At 43.1% G+C, this 9,806-nt stretch overlaps 1 protein-coding gene across 1 annotated transcript in view; it reads right to left on the bottom strand.

Annotated features, from left to right (window-relative positions):
* The window catches only part of gabrr2a (gamma-aminobutyric acid type A receptor subunit rho2a), a 94,108-nt gene extending 84,875 nt beyond the window's left edge, over positions 1-9,233 (bottom strand). The window contains exon 1 of the mRNA XM_035994993.1: positions 8,943-9,233. The gene's annotated coding sequence lies outside the window, so the exon portion shown is untranslated. The remainder of the gene's footprint in view (positions 1-8,942) is intronic.
* Positions 9,234-9,806: the final 573 nt, after the last annotated feature.

Genomic DNA, 9,806 nt, shown 5'->3' on the forward strand with positions numbered 1-9,806 from the left:
ATCTGATCAGATATTCCTGCCGTGTGTGGTGTGTTAAAACTGCTCTCGTCTGTTCGGAAGGACGTCGGGACCACTCCGATCTCAAATCGGGGATATCCAACATGTTGGATTTTTTTGGCCCGATTTCTCCTGGTGTGTGGTGTCCCCCGGGGACAAAACGAGCACGCAGCCTGTGGACTGTGGCGTGTAGCCAATCAGAAAGCGAGGTGACGAGGCGGCGAGGAAAGCACCGGGAAACAAAATCAAAACAGCCGGCGGCACGGCGCACCAGAAAGTCCGGTGGACGTCGGAGATAAGTATAGCAAGTATAGTCCATGCTCGCGTTGTCTCCACTTCTTTGACCATCGCCTTTTCTTTTGATAACGTTTTTTTTTTCGGTTAAAAACAAACTACAAACTATCGCCACTGCATCCTCTTCGTCCGCCATGATTGTTTACTCTGAAGTCACGTTTGATCTCGAGGGATTTTGCGAGATTTCCCGTCTGACCTGGGAATGCTCGGGAGTCAAATCGGTTTGTGTGTGATGTGTTGATTTTGCCGTGTGCTGCTCACCACACGCTGTACGACCAAAACTGTTAGACCCGGGATTTTTTATTGCGGTGTGTGGAGTCTCTCAGGATTGGAAAATCAGCCGACAATTTTAAAATCGTCCCGTGTGAACCAGGCTTTACACAGATTTAGACAGATTTGTGAACAATATTTGAGAGAAATAGTTCTTTTGTGTACATAGAAAAAGTCTTAGATCTTTGAGTTCAGCTCATAAAAAATGGGGGCAAAAACAAAAGTGTTGCGTTTATAATTTTGTTGAGTGTGTGTATATATATATATATATATATATATATACACACTTGAACAAGTGTTTGAGTGGGCCATTTCAACCTTGGGTGATTACATTTATTTTATTCAGGATGGTGGAATTCTTTTCTACCAACCTGTTATGTTAGATTACATGCCTTCATGCTTTCATGCATTCCTGTGTGAGAAAAAGCTGTATACACTTGCTATTCATCAACATTTTTATACCAAGCGCCAACCTCCACTGTTCCTACTTTCTCATGTCTTTTTACCTTTTGTGGATGTGCAGTAATGGGTACGCTGCACACTTAAACTGTGACCTTCACACCCACTCAATGCATCGAAATCAGATTTATAAACTTGCTTGGTAATAAAAATAGGATTTGCCTTGGTGTATAGGGGGCATAGTAAAGAAAAAATATATTAAAAAGGAAGTAAAGAATAAAGCAAAGTACTGCTATAGTCAAAAACACAAATACAGAATAGACAAAGTTTATAAAAAGATACACATATGTGCAATTTAACTGTTTTAGAAAGAGAAAGGAGGAGTGCAGCAGTATGGTTTGTGCAGGGTGTGCAAAATATATTGATCAGGGGATGTGCAAAAGTTCACAGTATATATAATGTGTGCAAGGGTCAGGGATAATAGTCCAGGATGAGTGTTAATGTAACGTGTCAACGCATTATCATGAACGGGTTCATATGATATCACATGGAAATGTATGCACACCAATTCATACGATATTCTACGAAAATCAGGGGACCGACGGCTGCAGAACTCCGGTCGTATCGGGAGTAGTTGGTATTTGAGTTTAGCCGACAAAAGGTGATTGTGAAATACAAGATCTGATAGTGTCAACCTTGTTGATAAAAAAGCTCAAAAATTGTTCTGTGATTTTGAACGTAGCATCAGGGAGTGCAATGACTGATTGATTCAGTGCAGTATTTATTGCACTACACACAATTTTAGGGCTATGTGCATTTTTAGCTATGAAATCAGAAAAATACTTTGCTTTAGATGCTTTGACAAAGCATTGGTAGGATACCTGGTGATCTCTCAGTATCTCATAGGACACTTCAGTTCATCTTTTTTTCCATTTCATCTCTGCTTTTCTACACTTTCGTGTGTAGGGCACGAGTCTCACTGTTAAGCCAAGGTTGGGCTTTGACTTTGGGTCGCTTCAGTTTAAAAAGGGGGCAACAATATCAAGAACATCAGTGACAGCGGTATTAAACTGAGTAACTAGCTCATCTGTAGACAGAGAGGCGGAGGTTAACTCTGTAGGGCTAGCAAAAGGACAAGCTATGAAAGCATCAGAAAATTGCCTAGCAGTGGACGGGTTCAGCACTATTTACTTGTATTGTCAATAAAACCTATGTTGTGGAGCCTGCAGGCAGACTGAAGCCAAGTGCTAAGGCTGAGGAGTCGGCTAAAAACGTCCCGCTCCGTGACCAACAGACGGAAGTGGACCAAAAATAAAAACACTTTCCAGTGCTCTTCAACGCATCAATAAGAAGGTTAAAATCCCGTTATGTAAGTTCACTTTCATGAAAGTGGGTATCATTAACTCCGGAATGGACCACAATACGTTTGACGGAGGTTGGGAGTGAGGGTATCAGGTCCACAAGTTTAATCAGAATGTCTGCAAACCTGGCTCCGGGAAAGCAGTGTGTGACTGCATAAAAAAAAATCGTATGCCCCGTGTGATGGAGTGACCTATAGTAAGTAATAGTGGTAGGGGAAAAAAAAAGAGGACGAGGAGTTGTGTTTTGATGGTCGGTATCGGGGAAAAAACATTCAGTGCCGGTCTCAGGGGAACATGGACGATAAGAAGATGAGAGAGATTGCCTACTCAGTGGGCAAGATTGACGTTGAGGCATAGACTCATTTTTGTGACCCAGGCAGCGAGGGCCACCAGAGCGGCCTGATCACAGAGTCTTTGAGAAGCTTTCGTCGCGAAACAGAAGTCTTCGCCTGTGATGACAGCTTGTGAGCTGGCAACGCAGCAGAGAGACCCCGGGCATCACCGGACAACCGTTGAGAGGACGCCGAGCCGTTCGAACACGATGCCGCAGGTACGCCACCAGCCCTCTGCCTCGGGAAAGCCAGTGTGTTACCAGACGCCGGGCAGCCGTAGCAAGGAGCCACAACACCGGCAGCCGCTGCCACAGGGGCTGTGCGGATGTGACAGCGAGCCATGTGAACACCAGACGCCGATGGAGAAGGAGCTGCAGTAGCCCCGGATGTCGATCGCAAGCCAGGACAGTCAGACGGGTTCACACCCAGCTCCCGACAAGGCATCGAAGCGATTGGAGGGGGTGAGAGGAACAGGGGAGGCTTTCGGCCGCGGACCACCTCTGTCCAGGACGAACGGTGGCTCGGCGTTGAGCAGGAGGACGGACGCGGGCAGGCGAACCGATCCCAGGGCGCCGTATCCTCCGCCAAGAAAGTTGAAATCTGCAGTGACTGATCATGGGCCACATCCAAGCAGGTGGTTAGGAGGGCGTCTTTAGTGAGCCTGACAGGGCAAAGAGAGCACTAACCCTACTTATAACACTAATAACATTACCGCCGGCAAAATACCTCTGTATATTAAATCAATACTTATCATCATCATACCTCTGCTAAAGTGACACTAAAAATGTAGTTAAAAAAAAACCCTCTCCAAAACAGGCATGTTTTGAACGGGCACTGCATTATATTTAATGTTGATAGTAAGAAAGAATAAAAAACTAAAACTGCCAGTCTGTGTGTTATATCACAGCCACGTTTATTTCTCCTGCTCGGAATCAGAAGCTGCACTAAATAGTTTCATTATTTGCAAGCAAGAAGCTTCTGATTGTCTTTGTGCAGTTTTGGATCATTTCACTAAAACTAATTTAAATCTTCTCTCCCTGTTCACGTAAGTTAAAACTACATTTTTATGTTCTGACACGTACAATTCCAGTCAATTGTGCAGTGGGTGTGGGCCACACAGGTCAGTCCTCGAACCAAAACAAGCACTTTATTTTTTTTGCATGATGCGTTTGAAATTGCAGAAATCTGCTGCTGCTGTAAAAGAAAAACAGCCTTGGCTGCTTGTCAGCGTTAATATCTACCATGGCTGACCTTTTCCAGTTTGCAGCTAATTCACTCTCTGTAAAAAGCTGGGAAATAAGAGAAAGTACACTTTTGAATCGCAAGCATCAAACTCCACTAATTTGTCATGAAAAAACCTACGTTAAAAGTGGAATTTCAAATACACAGACCTTTGTATTAAAGCAGCAAAGACACAAAACAATCAAACTGTCCAGATCTGGAGCCTCCAGGTTTGGAAAATTGACACTTTCTGCAAAAATTCAGTACAACATAAATCTGATAAGCCACTTAGGTAATGTATTTCCAAAAAAAAATCCCTTTAAGATGTTCCCTCCAGCTGGGAAAATATAATGTGATAATAAGAAAACTTACTGCTTTTCCTTTAGCACATAACCAGATTAATGGAGTCTGGAGCTTCACTGACACGAATTGACACTGAAAATAAAAACACAGTTCAGCATAAATTCATGCAATGGGTCAAATTACTTTGTGTAATATATAAAGTGTTGCTGTAGTCACAAAGCCACAGAGAATCATTTCAAACTCCTCAATTTACCCTCAGCTCAGTGGGCACAGAACACTGAGTACGTTTACATGCACACTAATATCCCATTATTATTCAGAATATGACAGTATTCTGAATTTGATACAGGTCATGTAAACAGCATATTCCGGTTGGATATTCCGAATAAGGCCTTTTTCGGAATATAACATTTTCTGATTAAGACATGTGGGATATTCCGGTATTATGCCGGTTTTAGAAGCATTCTTTGGACATGTATACAGCACATTCGGAATATGCGTCTCAATCAGGGTTTTTACGCCCAGTTTACGGCTTCTTGCCTGTTTACGGCTTATGGTCAGCTCTGTGCGTTGCTATGGTTGCTGTACACAAGCCAACAAGCCGACAGTTTCCAAAGCTGCCGACCTGTTGAAGGAATGAAAGAGGGACGCTCGTATTTTGCATGGCTACCTGTAAGTGGGAATATTAGTGGAATATTCACTTTCATTAGCCATGTAAACAGCTTAGTCGGAATATTGTCTTTTTCGGAATAAGGGCAAAAACCAGAATATTATGTGCATGTAAACGTAGTCAGTGTCACACCGCTGAACTGGCACTTTCATGGGGTACACTGCGGTTATTTTCTCAATTGCGCCGGTTTAATATCTTGGTGACTCACCGTGTGAGGAGAGACGCAGAGTTCTGTTTTGCTGATGCCAAGAATGAAAGCATCTTGTACCATCCAACCACTTAAATTATTTTATTTATGTGGCTTAGTGTCAAAGATTGGTTTTCTATTGGCCGGCAGGCTGAGGTAAGTGTGGCTCACCTGCAGCATGGAGTTTCCAAAGCAGAAGTGAAGCAGACTAAGAGTAACTCATACTGAGTGACTGGAAGACTAGAGTCAGAGAAATGAGGATTTGTTTTGTTGTGCCGTTTCCCCACCAAGTTGTGTTAATGTTTTGTCCACGTCTTGAATGTCAACAATGGAACTACCACTAGAGTGTTGAGGCTGATTGACACCGTACCAAGGACCGGGCTGTACCGAAGTGAAGAGCGGAATGACGCCGGCAAACGACAAAGGTAGGCCTCCAATCCTTACCTTCAGTCTGGCGGACTAGAGGTCAATTTTCGTTACTACCCTCACCTTTCGTCATGAAGGTTGCATCATGACCGAAAGAACTAGATCCTGGATACAAGCGCAAGAAATGGGTTTTCTCGGGAGAGTGGCTGGCATCTCCCTTAGAGATAGGGTGAGAAGCTCAGTCATCCGGGAGGAGCTCGGAGTAGAGCCGCTGCTCCTTTGCATCGAAAGGAACCAGCTGAGGTGGTTCGGGCATCTGGTTAGGATGCCCCCTGGGCGCCTTCAGAGGGAGGTGTTCCAGGCACGTCCAGCTGGGAGGAGGCCTCAGGGAAGACCCAGGACTAGGTGGAGAGATTATATCTCCATCCTGGCCTGGGAGCGCCGCGGGATCCCCCAGTCAGAGCTGGTTAATGTGGCTCGGGAAAGGGAAGTTTGGATGGACTGCAGTTTAGTATTGTTTTGATTGAGTGATTGTCTTATCTTTTGTATCAGCAAATCCCCCCTAAAGGGATCAACAATACATTTATCCTGTTAACAATATACCGTAGGATTGTCTGGTTATTGTGGAGCCACGGAATGATAGAGCTCATGGCTGTGTGCTACAGAAATAAAAAAACCATACTGCTGCACTGGGTGGCAAATTACTTCATTACGATGAACATGGCCGGCTGTAGAGTTGTTTGTGTGTGTGTGTGTGTGTGTGTGTGTGTGTGTGTGTGTGTGTGTGTGTGTGTGTGAAAGATGAAAACGAGACACGGACAACTTTATTAGTACACACAGGAATACATTTATGAATCCAATTGTAAGTATATTATACAATTATAAATTAAATAATATAATCCAACCCACCTTTTCAATTGTGTGATGTATTTCTTTCCAGAAGTTTCTCACTAAAAAGCAATGGAACTGTTTACTTGGCATCAATGCAGGTAATATCAGTGGTTATGGTGTTTTCAAAAGTGTCCATTTTGACAGGTATGTAAATTATTATTGCTAATTTTGAGATTCCTCATATGGATTTATAGTAGTTTTGTTTTTTTACCAGAATTTGTTCTCTGATTTGCAAAGTCTTCATGGTAGAAACTCGCACAGGAAGTGATGGTTGAACTTTTTCCAGTTTGATTAGAATAAACACAACGAGACCTTGGAAGTTAGCATGCATAGCAAACAATTAAAAAGGTGTCTCTGAAAGATGTCACAGTGTGTTAAAGCTGCAGTATAAAACCATGGCAGCACTTGCTACCAAAGACTAAAGCGGCAAAAGGACGAGAAACTAAATTCATGTTTTTGTTTAATATTTTTATTTCAAACAAATACCACAGCCTTTTATGCTCAAACCTCTCGACCCATCCGCCCACCTCCTGTCTTTCCTTTCATCCAGTGTCACACCCTGCACTCCCACAGCCTCAATCAAGGACATTTTTTGCTTTGTATTGTCACTGCAGATGAAAATATGAAGATGTATCAATTACTTCTTACTTTCAACTTCACTATCAGTAAAACAGAAGAGACAAAAAGTACACTGTAATATATATTATAAAGGAATATGTTTCACGGTCTCTCCTCCATCTTCCAGTCAGGTAAGAAAAAATCTATTAACGCTGTGGTAGTCTCGCATTACCAGACCTATCTCCACAGCACCGCGGAGTAAGGTCTGGCTTAGGCCACTTTTACATTGCTACGTTTTGAGCCAAAAGCGATCTCCGTGCACATACAGTTGAGTGTTTTAAGGCTCCAGTAGAAGAACTAACTCCGTTTAAACTAACACGGCCAAACTTCATATCTCATCAACATCCTCGCGTGCTGGGCATGTGCGTGCCGGGGTAAACAGGAGGCAGCATGTATCCTCCACCCATTGCTGGTAGTTGCCATGGTAACATTAGTAGCTTAGTCTCTGAGCACGAGACGTCATGACAAGACTCAATCAGGCGGCAAAACATTGGCGCGTCAGTGCCGGTGTTGCCAAAGGTCTCCGTTTGCGGCCGTTGAGACTGCAACACAACCCCGCTGATTCCAAAGCAAAACGGGGTCAAAAGTGTTTTCAAATGTCTCCGTTTTAGGGGCTCAGAAATGCCAGAGCAGTGTGAATGGGAGGTGTAAACGTAGCAAAAGATATTAGTTTTTAAACCAAAATGTAGCAATGTAAATGTAGCCTTAGTATCGCATTGCCAGACTGGAGTTTAGTATGCCAACACAAAGAAAGCGGAAGGTGATGCTCATCCGGCCGAAATAGGGACATCGGGCAGAATTTGGCTCCGCAAAAATATCAAATATTAAATGAAGTTAACTGTTCACACAATACAGTAACGCAAGCTATTTTAATTAGCTGGATACATGGTTAAACCTCCTTTGCACTTACCGGTGTAAACCAACCAAATGGTTCCAAAACGTCCCAGTAAAAGCCGTAAATAAAACTTGCCATTTTTAGCATGTAGTTTGCTAGCTCGAAGATTGTTGTTGTTTACCGAAGAGAACAGAGTTAGACAACGGCAACACACATCCCGGACGTTCCTGCGGTTACCCTGGAAATGATCTGACGTTGATCCAGACACTGTGGCAACAAACTTTTGAAATGTTGCAAAACGGAAACGTGAATTAGGCGCGTTTCCATCAACTAGTTATGAATGAATAAACCAGGCTACGGCAGATGTTGCTGCTATATTCTATGCACGGTTGAATTAGAGGTTGCTAACCAGAAACACAACAAGTCGCCTTGGCTATCTAACCAATGTTTAATGTATAAGAGAGAAATAGAGAGAGGTCTACAGGAATATTGTTCAGTTGAGCAACTTTTAATTGTTCTTTTATGTCAGATAATACTGGCCAGGTTTCATGCTGTCCCTGAGACAAAGACACGTTACGGGAATATCCAGGAAGACGCTGACCACAAAGGCAAACACCTCAAGCGAGCATAAATTGATTGCGCAATTAAGTACCTTTTTACTGAATTTTGCAGTTTACATCTAGCTTTTCTAATGCGATACAAAATAAGCAAACTAATCTGACACAGATAAATTGTGATACTGTATACAGACTGTTTTTACTATAGTTTACTATAGTTTGATGGTCACTTTTCCTGTGTAAACGCACTACTACGGACTCAAAACTCCTATAAATTAGTATGTAGAATGCTTTAATTTGTTCTGACATAGCCGATCTACAACACACAAGTTCTTTTTTTTTCTTGGACAGTTTGTTTCCCAACATAGTTCAGGGGAATTGTATTAGTTTGGAGGTTTTTGGTTATTACATATTAAACAAATTAGAATTTCAACCTGATTATGTTGCTTAATGAGTTATAGCAATTCATGAAGGGAAGTGATAAATGTAGAGATTATGTGATGTTATAAACCAACCCTGTAACTGTTAGCTTTTGTTGTCTAGGATTTTACCACCAGAGGTTGGCTACATCGCACACTATGACTCAATGAAACCTAAATGATTGGCCACCTGAACAGAGAGAACAAAGAGTGTGATTGTACCTTGTCTCCGGGGGCCGGTGCTGTCCTTTCCACTGACTCTGCAGCAAGCATGTGTCCTTCAGCGGTCACCCGCTCTGGCCCAGGCTGGACCGCTGGCCGGCTCCGGTCTGCTTGCCTTGTCATTTGGGTCATTGTTTCTTGGCAGTGCTACTCACTGGACTGGTCATTTTGGGTTCATTTAAGACGTTGACAAACTAATCATAACTTGGGGAAAGAAAAATGAGAGTGCAAAAAGTCCAAAAACACAATCATCCAGCCATCCTTCCTGAAGCTGCCAAACAAACACGTGCTTCTCTCAGCTCCCCCTGCCACTCCCTTCTGGAAACCCTGTTGCTTTTAAACCAGAGACACAGGTTGACCACACCCCCTTTTTCAGCCAGGTGACCAAATAAGATAACAGGATTAACAGGATATACCTCAGCAATATTTCACTGGATAAATAAATATTTTGACCTGAGGATGGCCCTCGAGCAGGGGCAGGGCTAGAAGGGGGGCACGGGGTGGCACCAGCCCGCCCTTGAAATACGATTGGCCCTTCCTGGTGCCGCCCCCCCCCACACACACACACACACACACACACACACACACACACACACACACACACACACCCACTCCAATCCATTGGTCTAAAGTGCTGTCAATCTGACAACTGTGATTTCCATTGGATCAGAGTACTGTCACTTGGCTGCCTGTTCTGCCAACTTTCCCAGCCCTTGTCACATGACCAATTAATGTTTCCATGATGACTATCCAAAATTCTGATAACATGTAGACTGAGCCTATAGTATAGAAAATGTGTATTGTATTCGGCTATACAATTTGTTTAAAAGGAAAACAAGTGAAACTAATAATGAATGTGATGTT

This window comes from Sander lucioperca, chromosome 18 (assembly GCF_008315115.2).
Source record: "Sander lucioperca isolate FBNREF2018 chromosome 18, SLUC_FBN_1.2, whole genome shotgun sequence".
Taxonomy (NCBI): Eukaryota; Metazoa; Chordata; class Actinopteri; order Perciformes; family Percidae; genus Sander; species Sander lucioperca.